Source organism: Corythoichthys intestinalis, chromosome 14 (genome assembly GCF_030265065.1).
Source record: "Corythoichthys intestinalis isolate RoL2023-P3 chromosome 14, ASM3026506v1, whole genome shotgun sequence".
In the NCBI taxonomy this organism is placed as follows: Eukaryota; Metazoa; Chordata; class Actinopteri; order Syngnathiformes; family Syngnathidae; genus Corythoichthys; species Corythoichthys intestinalis.
Genome location: NC_080408.1, coordinates 44,668,496 through 44,684,202, shown reverse-complemented (window position 1 = coordinate 44,684,202; position 15,707 = coordinate 44,668,496). Strand labels below are relative to the sequence as shown.

The window sequence follows — 15,707 nt, the reverse complement described above, 5'->3', positions numbered from 1 at the left end:
TTACTAGTGCAAAAGAATGGAAAGTAAACAGATTCAGAACACTGACTTTGCCTCTCCAACATTATTCAAAATCGTAAAAAAAATCCAGCATTATTATTATAGTATACTACTATATATAATAGTATTATAATAATTATAATAATTATTCATTGCCAGTCATATTTGTCATAAAGAGTGTCATTTGAAAGCTATTCTTAGTGTAGAATCTGTATTCTGTAGTATTTACTCAACATATAATATTAATTCTGAAGTATATGGGATTAACTCCAGAAATCGTTATTTCTATGACGAACATTACGTGCTTTTATTTTGAAATGTTGACCAGAGGTACATTCGCTAAACCGCTAACCGAAAGCTTTACACACCATAAAAAAATATTCTTCGTCATTGCTTGTGGTATCACTTATAGATTTTTTTTTTTTTCGTAAGCAAATGATGTTAACCAGCTGTTGAGTGTTATTGTATGACTAATTGGAACTGTACTGCATTGTTTCGCCACATGGTGTGTTGTTGTGTATTTTATGTTCGGTGTGACGAAGAAGAAGAAAGTTAAAAGAGGCAGTAGCGGCCTGTTCTCAACTTCTCCCTCACTGCACTTTGGCTCACACGGAGAGCACGTTCGCTCATGTGTTCGAAATAAACGAACAAACAAACGAACTCTGGTCCGCTCACAATTGTGAAGTTTAAAGGGCTTTTTGGGACAATTGGCCCTAGCCCAATTCTTTACCCTAAACTTAACTAGACACAGGGGTATTGTGGATATTGCAATAACTAGATAGTAACCTTTGCTATGTGTGTAAGTCATTTAATATTGTGAATCAACCGTTAAAGTTGTTAAAATTGCTTCCGTTATTGCATTAGTTCCTTTTTGTCTACTTTTGACATGTGTAAGTTTTAAAACTATTTCATCATTTAAAGACAGATTTAAGTGAAGATTTTGCCAATTTAGGAGCATTTTCGATAAAAAGTTACTTAGGTTTGCTAGGAAGGTTCTCTACAACAGAGCCTTCCTGAGAAGTCTACTGCTTTAAGATGACGGCTGTTTACTAACCCATCTAGTTCTTTATTATACATGTTGTTAATGCAGCCGTGTCTGTCATTTGCATCTAGTTCTGTATATACTGTATGTGATATCTACCGAAGCATCATGTGGGCGTAGTTTGTTGGCTATCGGCTACAGTCAGTTATTATTGGAGCCACCTAGCATAGTAGCATCGCGTTTGCAACGGCGTCACCCTCCCTTGCCTCCTCCCCACTCCCGCTCTGCTCTCTCATCTCCGTGAGTCCGTCTTTCTCAGACTTTTCTCGCGTCAATCAACCAACATGGTAATGCACGCCTTTCCCGCCTCAGTAACCGTAATGGCATTGCCAAGATGAGAAAAGTAATTAATTAGATTACTCACTACTGAAGAAAATAACGCCGTTAGTAACGCCTTTATATTCTAATGCCGTTTGATACACAGAATCGGGTTCTAATACGGCAGTTGTGTTTTGCATGCTGAAGAGACCGTGTGAGAGTGACAATGGCCGAGACAGGCGGAGCATCTCGGGGCGGTCGTTTTGTGTGTCTCGCTCTCCTGGAAGTGGCGACAATTTGACAGTCCAAAAAGTCATGAAAATGAGAGCGCCTGTGTGACTTGGGGTACCACGCATTTCCCTTTGGTGGTTTAAATTTCCCCTATGTATTTTTTTATATACTCCAGTTTGCTCGGCATCAACTCAGGAGGTAGCGACCCCGTCGCTGGCAGAGCGACGACTTAATTTATGCTACATTAAGTGCAGCACCACGCTGTGACGCTGCACACTCCCTCCCCTCCCACGAGGGAAGTACAATATTTTCTGTTCTATTTGTCCAATCAGTTAGTAGCCTTTCTTCCACGTGATGCTACTAGGAAAGTTCGGTGGCGCAGTGTGAATGCTGAACCTTTTCAACGTGTCATTTGCAAGTGTTGTTGCGAGGTAGCACTTGTAGCATCATGTGAACAAAAGGCACACTTATTGATTGGACAAATAGAAGAGGAAATACCTCCCTCCTGGGAGGGGAGCGTCAGAGTGTGGTTCTGTGATGCTGCACATAATGTAGCATAAGCACACCCTGAATTAAAAGTATGTTAAAAATAAATGAGCATTTATTCTGCTTTCCAAAAGGCGAATAAACTCCAGTGTTAAGTCAAATATGCACCACATAGTGAGGTGATGCAATTTTATCAACTGTCAATATTCCTCGTCCGTAAGTAATATTTGCTGATGATACAAATTTGTTCTTTTTCCATAAAAATCCAACTGCACTTGAGCAAATCATAAATAGTGAATTAGAGAAAATAGACACATGGTTATAATGTAATAAACTATCTCTAAATATCAATAAAACAAATTACATTGTGTTTTGCTCCCATAAAAAAACAAGCCACTAAACAAATCTACCTAAACATAAACGTAGAAAACATCTAAATAGTCGACTCTACAAAATTCCTGGGAGTCCATATTGATGAGTGCCTCAATTTTGGAAAACATATTGATGATCTTACAACTAAACTGTCAAAATATACTGCTTTTCTTTAAACTGAGACATTATCTCCCACTCTATGCACTTCTCATTTTGTATAAATCTTTTTTTGAACCACACCACAATACTGTAATATCATATGGTGCAACACATATCCAACTTATCTAAAAAAACTGGAAATACTACAGAAAAAAGTTATTTATACGTGCCCTAACATTGTTTGAGTTTAATGCTCCATCTAAAATAATTTTTCACCGCCGCCACCTTCTGAGGCTTAAAGACCACAACTATTACCAAAATGTTTGTGTAATGTATCCGATTATCTATAGACTAAACCATAAATTAGGTGACCGCATCCCAATCTGTACTCCTCAGCACACATATACTACCAGTAACAGAAGAAAACATCAAATCACAGGGAAAAAAGGAAGGCTACAGTGTGCAAGCTTTAGCATTGTGTACAAAGGACCACAGATTTGACAATGAGACAATTTATTGTATTTTGAGTAATGAATTTTAAAGATGAATACAAATGGGTTCAAGTTTCTGACTTCACTGTATATATCAAGATGAACGTCTAACTAAAGTCATGTTTTATGTCTCAAACACTTGGTAAAGGCGGAACAGCATAAATATTTCTGGTAGCCAGGCTCCCCATATAATACCTACTTTATTTCACCTTTAGCCACAGAGACATACGTACAGTATATGATCTTACAAATGGCATCACTCAAAAAAAGTACTGTATATGCTTAACACTAACACAACTTGTCTGTGTTATGTATAACAACATGTCTTGAAATAAACCTGTCCTGATCGTTTTAGTGTGTGGCAAAGTTTAACACAAAATAAGCGGTGTCTACGCTAAACCTCAAAAGTAGGTGCTCTGGGGTCGCCTTGGCAACCAGCCAGTTGTGCGAAGCCTGTTTAACATCAACAGAGATTTTAGTTCAAATTAAAAATTGAAAGGAACAGAGGTTGAAATGTTGAATAAAGTGGAAATTCATCTTAAATGATTGAAATGAATGATTGACCGTATATTTTCAGGCCACTTCTTAGCTCACATAGGATGATGTATTAAGTCAACGAATGTACTAATTTTTACATTTGATTTCTTGGCATTGTCTATAATTTAAAGTGTAAAACTCTGACAGCTGACCGAACAGACTGAACTGTTAAAAAACAAAGTTGGTTGAACTTGAATATTCAAGTCAACCAATTTCAATGGCTTTTTCAAGTTTTAAAAGAAAACTGAAAAGTTCATGCTTTAAGGACACTTCATAGGACACTAGTTTAATGAGTTTGAACTCAACATTTTGAAGTAAATTGGACTTCAGTTTAAGTGAATACCGTATTTTTTCAGTCTATAATTCTCAGTTTTTTTGCATAGTTTGGCTGGGGGTGCGATTTATACTCTGGAGCGACTTATGTGTGAAATTATTGACACATTATATCATTTCACATTTTATTTTGGTGTTTTGGAGTGACACTGATGGTTTGGTAAACTTGTTAGCATGTTCTTTATGCTATAGTTATCTGAATAACTCTTAACGGCTATGTTACGTTAACATACCGGCCACGTTCGGAATTTCGTTGTTCATGCATCATGTAACATTAAGATACTGTACACTTATTCAGCATGTTGTTCTCTATTGTATTTTTATTTTAAATTGCCTTTCAAGATGACATATCTGTTGTATATGTTGGATTTTATCAAGTAAATGTCCCCCAAAAGTGCGACTTATACTCCGGTGCGATTTATATGTTTTTTTTTCCTCTTCATTGCGCATTTTTGGGCTGGTGCGACTTATACTCAGGTGTGACTTATAGTCCGAAAAATATGGTATATAAAGCTGCCTTCACATACTCTTGGAAAGATGATCCTTACCACTTGCTAAGTGGTAATTAGAAGTTAAGTAAATCCTGTTCATGCGCTCTTGTTGTCGTTGTACAAAAAAAATCAAAAAAACATTTCAGACACGGTCTTAATTTTGTTTTTTCGCATGGACAAAACTGTTTTGGACCTTTTAATTCATCTACTACAACAAGATGAGAATGCATCAAAATGCGAACGTTAAGTTTCTGTCTGTAACTGAACAAAACACTTTGATAAATAATAAAGAGTTTTAAAAATGTGTACATTGCGTCAGTGGCGTGGGAAGTGGGTCGCTGAGGGTGCTGCAGCACCTCCTAGTGTTGGGGAGGGGAAAAAAAGTGCTCCCATTGTTCCCAACTCTTAAAAACATTTTCAACACTCTAAAACAGGGGTCTTCAAATACAAATCTTGAAGGTCCACAACTGTTTTTTTTTTTTTTCATTCAAGCATGGGTCTATTTATTAATGTCGGTCAAGTACAAGGATGGTCAAAGGTGGCACAGGTGGTGAAAATTTCATGCACATTCTGATTAAATAAAAATAAATTCACAAAACATTTTCTTGACTTAAAATGAAAATACAAAAAAAACTTGCAAGTACATTGTTTACACATGTACACTAAATAATTGACAAGAGCTCTTAATGAGGTGCAAACATAATGGTTATTGACAGTAACTTTAACTGTAAAGCGCTGCTCAATGAGAGAAATGGCATTTAGGGGTCATGAAGCTGTTTACTCACATCATCAGCCAGTACTTCAGTGCGTCTTGTGGTTGATTAATCTGAGAGTGAGATTTGTTTGTCCTTTTCTTTTCCTTCAAACATTGCTGCCATCACTTCAGTCATACAGTCTTTTATTATTTCTCCATCAGAGAACGGCTATTTATGTTTGTTCAACACCCACGACATTCTGAGTGAGCGCTCGTTGCAATTTGTTGTTGTGTCACAGATTTAACAATAAGCTTGCTTGACTCTTGATATGACTGCTTCAACCTGTTAATTTTTTTTCCTTTTCAATTCTGATTTAGGAGGAAACTTGTCTTCAAAAGAGCTGTGCTCTTTAACATAATGGCGTTTCACATTTTCACTTTTTATCAGAGCAACTGTCTTTCAGCATATTAAGTAGCCTGCATAGGTTTGATACTTGCAGTTGGTAAAATGGACGCATATTTGTCAGTCCATTCCTCATTAAAACATCGATTTTCGTTTTCCACTTTTCTTCTCTCGGTCAACTTTGAGCATGACATTTTGTTAGATTCTGTCTTCTACTGGTGGCATGTAAACAAACATTGCAAAGTGCCGGGTGCGACTCGTGTTTCACACTGCTGCGATCCGTCCACTCTAGCAGCATGCAGGCTCTCTCAGCCAATCAGCGCATCCATGCATACTCTCTCAGCCAATCAGCACATCCATGCATGCTCTCTCAGCCAATCAGCACATTATTGTCATAGGGATGACAACAGAAGTGGGAACATGGAAGATATTTGACTACAAATTAAAGAGAATTTTGCGATAGACCAGTAGCGCATAGCGATAGATCGGCGACTCGAACAAATAATATTTGTAAAAAAAAAGGGTTTTTTATTTTGATTTTTTTGTCTTGTTTTTTTTTTTTTTTTTGAAAAGTGCCATTTGCTCTGGGTCCGCAGAGAGGTGTGCCGTGGTCCGGTCATGGACCGCGGTCCGCTAATTGAGGACCACGGCTCTAAAATATATGATGCCACCATTGTCATCCTTTAAAAATGAAAAAAAGTCCCCTGATCTTAAAACCGCTCCATCTACATTTGCGGTACTTGCGATGAACATTAGTGGACCTCTCTGACTATTCCTATACTCAAAACTATGCATTTTTACTGTACCAATATTTGGACAAATTAATTAAAGTCCTGTATGTAAACTTTATTCAGGTTACAGTTCTCATTTATGTGGTTCTGTAGATTCACAAGTCTGAATAAGTTCTGCCCAAGGTTGGGGATTATTAGTAGTAGACCTCTCTTACTACTCCCATACCAAAAACTATGTTTTTTTACTTTACCAATATTTAGAAAAAATATAATAAAAAGTCCTACATGTGGACTTTGATCTGCTTACAGGTTACCGTTCTCGTTTTTGTGGAACTGTAAATACACAGTTCTGAATAGGTTCAGGCCAAGGTTAGTGAATTTTAGTAGGGGACCTCTCTGTGTTGCTGGCTGCATGGCTTCCAACACCGTCTATGAAGTGGGTCGGTCTTTCACTCCGCCCCTCTAGTCCGCCCCTGGTTTCCTGCGCAGTCTTTTGAAGGCATTGGGAGTTTATCTTAACTTATCAAGTTCAGTTTACTCAGACGTTAAAGTATTTGCCACATATTTTATTATGTAGGTTAATTCAAGTCAGTTAATCAAGTACACAATATTAATTTGATGCTTACTCAAATTCTTTAGTTCTCTTATGTTGATTCTCTTACGTTAAGATTATGCGCAACTTAAAATCTTAGGTTATCATGACTAATACAGTGCTACCTATACATACAAAGTTAATTCTTTCCAGGACCATGTTTGTAAGTCGAAATGGTTGAATGTCGAGCAGGATTTTCCCATAAAAATACATTAAAATTCCATTAATTCATTCCACTGTCCAAAAACCTATACTAAATCCTTGATAAATACTGATGGTACTATTACAAATGGCAACTACACATAGCAAAACAAATAAATTATTAATAAAAAACAGAAGAATAAAATAACAATAATAGTTTCTCTAATAATATAACGAATCGGGTTCTAATGTGGCTGACGTGTTTTGCCTGCTGTACCTGAAGGTACCGCGTCGCTGACATGAGAGACAGGGAGAGGTGCAGCAGATGTATTACTTTCTCTTTTAATGTTTTGTTGAGAACACCGTCAACTAAAGCAGACAGTAGGCGGGTTGTGTCGCACAAGTTCTGAAATAAATGATATAAACGTGGCAAAGTTGGCGATTTCTTTGGCAATGTCACAACAATAATAATTGTTAACTCATAAAGACTGGCAAATGGAGGTCGAAGGAGGACCGTGGATATCGTAGACATTCTACGGCTGTATTGTAAAGCCAGTTCACGGATGCGCACCCCACGCTCATATTTTTCTGTCATTTCCATCTTCATTTCAATGGTAAGCGTCACCTTTTTGCTTGTTTCACCACCTGCTATAACATTCTTGAAACCTGGGTTGATTTCTCTCACCAGAAAATCCGCTGTGCGTCCATCTGCGGCGCTGTCATTTCGTCGTATTTCGGGCATGTGGTCGAAACAAATGGCGTGTCAAATTTTACGTCGGTTGTCGAAAACATCGTTTGTCGAAGCAATCGTATGTCGAGGTATCACTGTATAAAGTTTCATATTTTACAGATCATTAGTGTTTGTAAAAGCTTACTGTGTCAGATAATAAACCCTGGTCATCAACTGAATTAAAAAAAATACATTACATTATTAACATGCGCTGTAAAAGAACATTTGCATTATTATTGAACCACATCTTAATCAGCCTTTGCGCATCCAGACAACCTAACTCAACAAACCCTACAATTACACATTCCTAACAATATCCCCTTCTCCATGTCAAAGTTGATCTATATCAACAAGCCTACAAAATACATGGTTTCTATCCAAAAAAAAACAATCCCTGTGTGTATTTACATACAGCGTGAGTGTGTTGTACTAAGGCCAACATGTCGGGATCCACGGACACTTTCCTTGACAAGCGGAGGTGACAGATGCTGCTGTGTTTGTTTGGAAGCTGTGAACGCTCAAACATTGACCTGACAGAGAGGGTGAGGCAAACAGATGCAGATAGCCCTTCTTGCAAGTACATAGAGAAGGAAAGGAGAGCTATTGAGTGTCAGAACAAAAGGCTGACATTCAACTCATTGGCTACTATTGACAACGGTAGATGTCCCAACCTATTTTGACGGGGAGAGGTCGGCAAAATCGGTTGGACGTCTAGGGCTGTTATTGGCACTGACGCATTAGCATCCATTGCCAGTCCTAGCAGTTTCTTTTCTTCATTTCTTTATTTTCCCTTCAGGCATGACAAATCCAACAGACATACAGCATTTATATGTGTTTACAATTAATTCAGCCCGAAAAGAAAAGGGCAGATGGGAGAAGCCGAAGTTTATTGAGACCCGCCCCCAGTATACCATAGGACGCAGAAAATATTGAAGAACAATTTATGACATTCAGATTGCGTAGTGATTACAAGGTTTTTTTTTTTTTTTTTTTTTTATTTAACCATCACCGTTGATTGTTCATTTTCCCAATAGTCCATTGTCGATCGTGTCCATGTGCTCGTTATGTTGATTAGATCCAGTAGATTAGTTCATAATTCAGTGGATTAGTTCATAATTCAGTGGTTAGTTTATTCAATCGATTCGATCTAGAAGATAGGGAATAGCTGAAGACCAATGGCAGGCCGTGTTCGCCGCCCCCCTTTCGTCGACTAAATGATCGTCGCAGTTTTCATTCCTTGCTGCCTCCCGACAAACATTCATCTCAAGGTTGCGCAGCTTCGTGGTAAGTTGCATCGCCATTCAGGTTGTCCAGTTTAAATCATTTGGACGTCTATCTATGTAATACAGCAGACAACCCCCCTACTCACTCCCATGGAGTCGCTGCCTAGGTGTGAAGGGGGGGTTTCACTCTGGATAGCTGCTATTAGCATCTTAAATATTTGCAAATCCAGGGCTCCCTTGACTTTGTCAAACACGGAGGAACATGGAGATGGCCAGTCGCCGTGTTCTACAATACGATTGACACGGCAGCACTGAATGCATATGTGTTGTATCAGGCATGCACTGGAAGGCAAGAGAGATGGGTGGACTTCTTGGTGGGTCTTGCAAAGGAATCGGCTCACTCTCATGTGGGCGCAAAGAAGGCGCAGAATGAAAAATTGCTTCAGCAACAACTTTTCACACCTAGCCCCAGGAAAAGGGTGAAATGTCATATGTCACCACATAAAAAATGTTATGTTTTGTTTTGTTTTTTATTACACCATTCCTTGTAAATAGTTTCTTTTGTTGTCTTTTTCACATACGTTTCTTTATTGAATGAAAAGGGTTTTTTTGTGCAAAAAACTACTGGCTGTTGTGCATCATCAGCCATCTATCAGCAAAATGACAATTATAGCACCATACATACAGGAAACAGTGCAACTAAATATTCAGTGAGATTGAGACAGCTGTTCTTTCTCAATGCCGTAATGTCAGACAGTCCTCTGCAACAAATCCCCAGCAAAAAAAGTGCTCTGATGTCTTCCGAAATTTGTGAAATCGTGCACATTTCAATCACATTAGACAACCATACTGAGCAGTTTTCAAACACTAAAACATACAGTAAAAAGGTTGTCTGCCCGATTGCCTGCCTGAGCGGTCCACTTTGCGACAAAGCCAAGGCAAGCCTGCCCTGCAAAACACTCAAGATGCTAATTAGAGCAATCCGACCCTGTGGCTTTGCAAGTGTGAATGACTCACAAAAGATATACTGATTAGAATCAGATGACCCTTCTCTGGTAACACAAGTTATTTGCATCCACTGATCCACCCTTGGTAGTTCTAGTGTCTGTTGACATTCCACTGGCCATGCCATTGACGCACATGTATAATCATTTCAATGACGGCCATAAATATCCATGCCAATGACGACCATGTAAGTAAATTCTACTGACGCCGATGTACATCAATACCATGACGCTCATGAATGTCAATTTTATCAGCAGGAAGTGACCAATAATCAACAAGGAGTGACCCCGAAATGCCCCAAAATCATGAGGAAGTGACTCATATAACCAATCGATCCATTTACTAGTTAAATAATCTTTTGTGTACTACTGATGGGAGCTTGCATACTCGTACCACACTTTGAAAGCCACTGCCATACCTAATAACTAAAAAAGTCACTGCACATAATTAATTGCACAAAAAAAAAAAAAAAACAATTGGACATCAATCACCAGTTACAACAGTGAAAATGTAATATGAATATTTGACTTCATGAGCGGATGCAAACTTTAAAATGTTTGTGGTTACATTTCTTTCCTCTTTCAAAGCTTGGAGTCAGCAGGAGTGTTGTTAGAGGTAGAGAGAATCTGATGAAATTGTCCATTATGGCATCTTTCTCTGCACGGGGGCCAGTCATTCTCTGCCGCAACCCTGGCAGGAAGATCAGGGACAGGAAACTAAGGGTGTTTATTGTTCAAGGAGAGATCTTTTGTCTGTGGGGCCGCCAGGTAAAAACTTCCAAAGGCTTCCATGAAAGCTGCTGCATTATGCAACTTTTTTCATAAGGAGCCCACTCTCTCAGGGATGTGAGTCCCTCCATCTCCGCCCTGTCTACACTGTCGTGCATGGCTGAGGGCCTACATCTGGAACTCATTTCCAGAGCTTGTGTAGGTACCCTGGGCCACGCACAGTAGCATTAAATGTAAATCTAACGGATCAGCAGCCCCCTAAGCCAATCAAATCTGTTCCTCGTTATTAAGAATATCTACACTTGAACGTGTTAGCATCTAAAGGGAAATGAGCGTTGACGGGCAATAAAGGATTATCTCACACAACGAGGCCATTGACTGGATAGAAATGCTCTTTTTCGAGGAACTCAAGTCTTTCACACGTGCTGCATTGAGAACATCTACAGTATGAATGCAGTTTTGTCTGACTCAAAGCAACTTATGCTATACCTAAAATTCCCTGAATGACGTGCACCCATAATTTGACATAAATGCCCCTCTTCTCGACAGGGCATCCTTAGTTGATCTGAGTTTTCATAACTAGGCATTTAATTAATCTTTTAAACAAATCACTTCATAATAAAATCTGCTGTTCATAGCAAATTTGTTATCATTTGCCTGGAAAACTTTGTATAAGTGTAAATGTTTACATTTACGTACTCATGCTGTGACTGAATGCATCACATTTTAAACTATGTGACAAGTCAGAATCTTAGAAACACATCTCGGTACACAGTCTAAACCCAAAAATAATTCAGTTACGTGAAAAGGAAATATTTGAGAAGTTATTAAATATGTCAGTGGCATGGGCGTCACCAGACATATTTCACTGTGGCATGTGCCCCAGTATTGATCTGCAGAACCCAGTATAGATTTCACTGGTATTTTTTTTTTTTAAACAAAAAACACTTTGGAGTTTTAAGTCTGCATTGCGTAATCCACAGATTGTGCCTATTTAATATGGTCATTTACCCTGTTCACTCCATATACACAATATGCACATGGCTCCTTAGTATGGTAATTTATGCATGTAACTTTGGCTGTGATAGGCATATGAGTTGACACTTCCGTGGAGCACCTTCGGGAGATTGCTTAGTTCATGAGTATCAGGAGATCTGCGTTCCCAAGTTGGAAAATCGTTCTGATGTGTTGTAAAATCGTGATGTGGGATTAAAAAAAATGGTTGCTACAATGAAGAGTAGCCTATTTTAATGCTCCAATAATACATCACAAGTTGAGTGAGTGTTTGGCGCTTTTTATAGACACCAGGTAATAGAGAATAATTTCTTCGATTACTCCAACATATTTACGGTGCGTGTGCCAAGCTGCCATTTATACAGTCGACAGTGCAAATGATATGACCTGCTTTACAAGTTAGTGCCAGATAAACTGCCCATACTTGTTCATTTTTACCTATGTGTTGATGTTTGTTTGGTCGCCTATTCCCACGAATTTAAAATTGAAGTAGTCAATTAGCTGCCGTCTTTTAGCTAAGTGGCTATGAATGTAATCAAAATTAAATGTGATTTAAGTGAGAGGCTCTCACTCATGAGTTTAGTCTAATATTGTGTTAATATGATATGTGGTATTTGAACTGTATCAATACTGATGCTATTTATTGCTATTTCTTTATACAGGGTCAGGCAAAATGATCTGACACATTTGTAGGTTTTATACAAGTCAAATAAAATAAAGAAACAAAGTGTTTTTATTTTCCAAAAGTACATATAATGCCATTGTTTTTTATTGGGTTTTAAAAATTAAATCAGTCGAATGGGATCTGGTATTATTGTGTTATTATTAATTACCACAGAGGTTATTACCGCTGGCATATTTTCTGGAGTTAAGGCAGTGCGAGGCTAGCCAGTTGATTTTCGTTTCAATGCAGATCCAGTAGCTCCGAATCGGTAACAAGATCGTGTTTCGAGCTGGTACAGGATCATGTCTACCAAGATTAAACTGCAAATGTAACGCTCGTTGTGTTGCAGTAACAAATTGTTTGGAAATAAAACAAAATGGCGTTATATAAAAAAAATTGGCATTATATGTATTTTCGAAAATATAAAGCCTTTTTTGTTTTGTTTTTTTTACTTTATTTGGCTTTTATTTAAACCTACAAATGTGTCAGATCGTTTTTCCTGACCCTGTATGATCAAAAATGAATAGAATCTATCTGTATGAATGAATTGCCTTTTTTGGGGATATAACCTCTAACAATTTTGTATGTGTGCTCATCATGATTTCCAGCTGTTTTACAATAATTTATTTGTTACTGCAGTCCCTGTAATCTGTAACAAGATGTTTTGTATTTTATTTCTATTGGACTCAAACAACATTACTCTTGCAAATCGATATTAGAAAGTTATTTGCCCATAGAAAGGGTAAATAAGAAAGGAGGGATGAGAGAGGTAAGCTGGGCTACCCACCTAGATAACATAAGCCACTTTTAGGTCACAGCCTACCAGTTAAGAAACAAGGATTAATTGCATAACAGTTACAGTGATATATACTCATTTCTGTCCAGACAAAGTAGAGCAGCAGAGTGCAGAAAGAGGTGAAGGAGAGATGTAAGTTGATGAGCATGAGCAGAGGGGAATTGACTCTGAACAAGGGATGTTGTAATTTTGATCTTGAAAACTGATGGCTGAAAAACAAAAAAAGTCACTTTTTTTACAGAAACATGTATTTTGGATTTGATTATATATTTTATTTCTGACTTTTTTCATGATAAGTGCAAAACATTTTTTTTTTTTTTTTTTGCTTGCTCACCAGTGCCCCAGTATTGTATTAGGTCTAGTGACACCCCTGGTAAGTGGGTAAATTAATGCTTCTCTGGTAAGCTAAATTTCAGATAAAATATTTTATGTTTGCCTCAAAAAGCATGCTTGAATATATAAAATCTTTTGTTTTTCATACAAGAAAGTTGCTAATAACTTAATCTTCGGTTTCAAGATATTGAGACATTCATTCATACTGCCAAAGTTTCCCCATTCAATTCACACTGTCAGTGAGAATTTCAAAGACAAACAGTAATTACATGCAATTTTATGATTGAATGCGATTATAGTGCAACAAATTACTCACCCTTGATGGCAGGAATCCTCCTTGTAGCACCTGTTGATGAACCAAAGACCACCACACCAATGGGAATTTTTTTTCTCTCTCTGCTGCTTCAGTTGTTAAACACTCTTCCCAATTGCCTCCAGGCCAATGGGCAGTAATTTGGGAGTGCCTCCTCTCCTTGTGGGATTCAAAGAGGCAGCAAAGAGAAAAAAGGAGGAGGAAGCCAAGGAGGAGAGTGCTTGTGAGCAGATTTTAATGTTTTTATTCTATTTTTCTTAGGCCCCCCACATGGCACTCAGCCTCTTTCCTCACAAAGCTCACTTTTCCATCATCCCAAGGCTTTCTGTACCTTGAATAATATTGGTCTTGTGTCGGGGTTGTGGTGGCAGACGAGGGGTGAAAATAATGTATTCAGCAGAAAAGATGACTGGATAAGGGTTGCAGTCAAGGAGGAAAAGCGAGGGGAAGCTTTATTTAGACTAAGGATAAAGAATCAATGGGGAGTTCTATTTAAAATCACCACAAAACAACTCGTGTTATCAAGTGTAACCGAATACCCCCAATGTCAAGGTTGCAAATACTTAACACTGACAAAAAGTATGCTTTTAAATGTACTTTAAGGATTTACACTCCTTTGAGCAAGAGGAAGCTGTGTGAAGGGTGCTGCATCTTAGGTGAATATTTATTTCACCCAGTATCATTACTGGCTCAAAAACCAACCATCAGAATATTTTTCATTGGGCTCTTGAGCCACCTTTGGGCGCCTCAGTTTTTAAATATAAAAAGTGAGTATTTAATTAAAATGTATGTGTGGCGCTTACAAGATTTAACGCAGGAATTTAGCTTCTCTTTAGAAAGTAGAAAAAGTCAGGCTCCCTTTTTATTACATTAATAAGGCTGCAACAACTAAAATCGATTAAAGTCAATTAATGAATTAGTTGCCAACGAATTTGATAATTGATTTTTGCTGGCAGTTATGAGCTGTCCCATTTGGGTCCTTGTTTGTGTGTAATCTAAGGCCGCGTGTGCCCGCCAGTGATTAAAGAAAGAGAGAGAGAATTCACTGCTACGCTCAGGTTGGGCTGCTGAATCAATAATATTAAGAAGTGTCGAAAGTTTCGATTTGTCTCTTATGTTGTTCTTGTATCCAGTGTGCCTCCGTCATATGGGGAGAGATTTGTCAAAAAGATTTGTAGTCGTATGTATACATTCGTGTTCGTAGATAAAAGATGTGTACTCTGCTCATTTGCGTTCGTACTCTGCTCATTCGTATTTCTCCCCATACCGTCAGAGGTGAGTAAATGATGCCAATTGTATTTTTTGTATTCTTTGTTCATGAGATGCTAAATTTGTTAGCGATTAGGCTAATCAGTGTCCCAAGTGTCCGTTTGTATTGCGTTTTGGAGTAACATATTAGCACGTGAGTTATTGTTAAATAGTAAAGTTGTCTCATTTATTTTTATAAAGAAACCACACACCTAAACCAATTCATATAACAGCTTAGTCTCGTTTCAACACAAACTCCGATTCAAACTGTAAACTTGTCAAACAAGAGAGTGTGCATTAAAATTGGATTTGGATTGTATTTATGAACAGCTTTTGATAAAGAAAACCGATTCATTTCAGTCTGCCTCCTCCTTGTCTGATTTTGTTGTTTAGTTTATTTACAGAAAATAAGTGAGTCATTGATACAATTTATAGCAGTGCTTTGCCCACAAGAAAAAAAAGAGTCAATCAGCAGCACTTTTTTTATTTGAGTGAAGAGGACTTTTGTCTCGTTTGCGTACTGAGAAATTCTTTGTTCTAGACTCAGAACCTTTATCGAAAACTTGAACAAGTTTCATGTACAGAAAACTGATGTATACTACAATTAAGTCAGGAAGCTGTAATAATTCTTTTTTTTTTTTTTTTTTTTTTTAAGGAAATAGTCATTGATTTTGTTTTCATTGTTACTTACAATACACCTATGACAACTTCAAGTGAAATTGTTAAGGTGATTGAAAAAAGTGTCATTTATCCAA

General features: G+C 37.8%; 1 protein-coding gene across 1 annotated transcript in view; it reads right to left on the bottom strand.

Moving 5' to 3' along the window:
* Positions 1-13,791, bottom strand: part of tnn (tenascin N) — a 68,389-nt gene extending 54,598 nt beyond the window's left edge. Inside the window, exon 1 of the mRNA XM_057856453.1 lies at positions 13,708-13,791. The gene's annotated coding sequence lies outside the window, so the exon portion shown is untranslated. The remainder of the gene's footprint in view (positions 1-13,707) is intronic.
* Between the last annotated feature and the right edge of the window lie 1,916 nt (positions 13,792-15,707).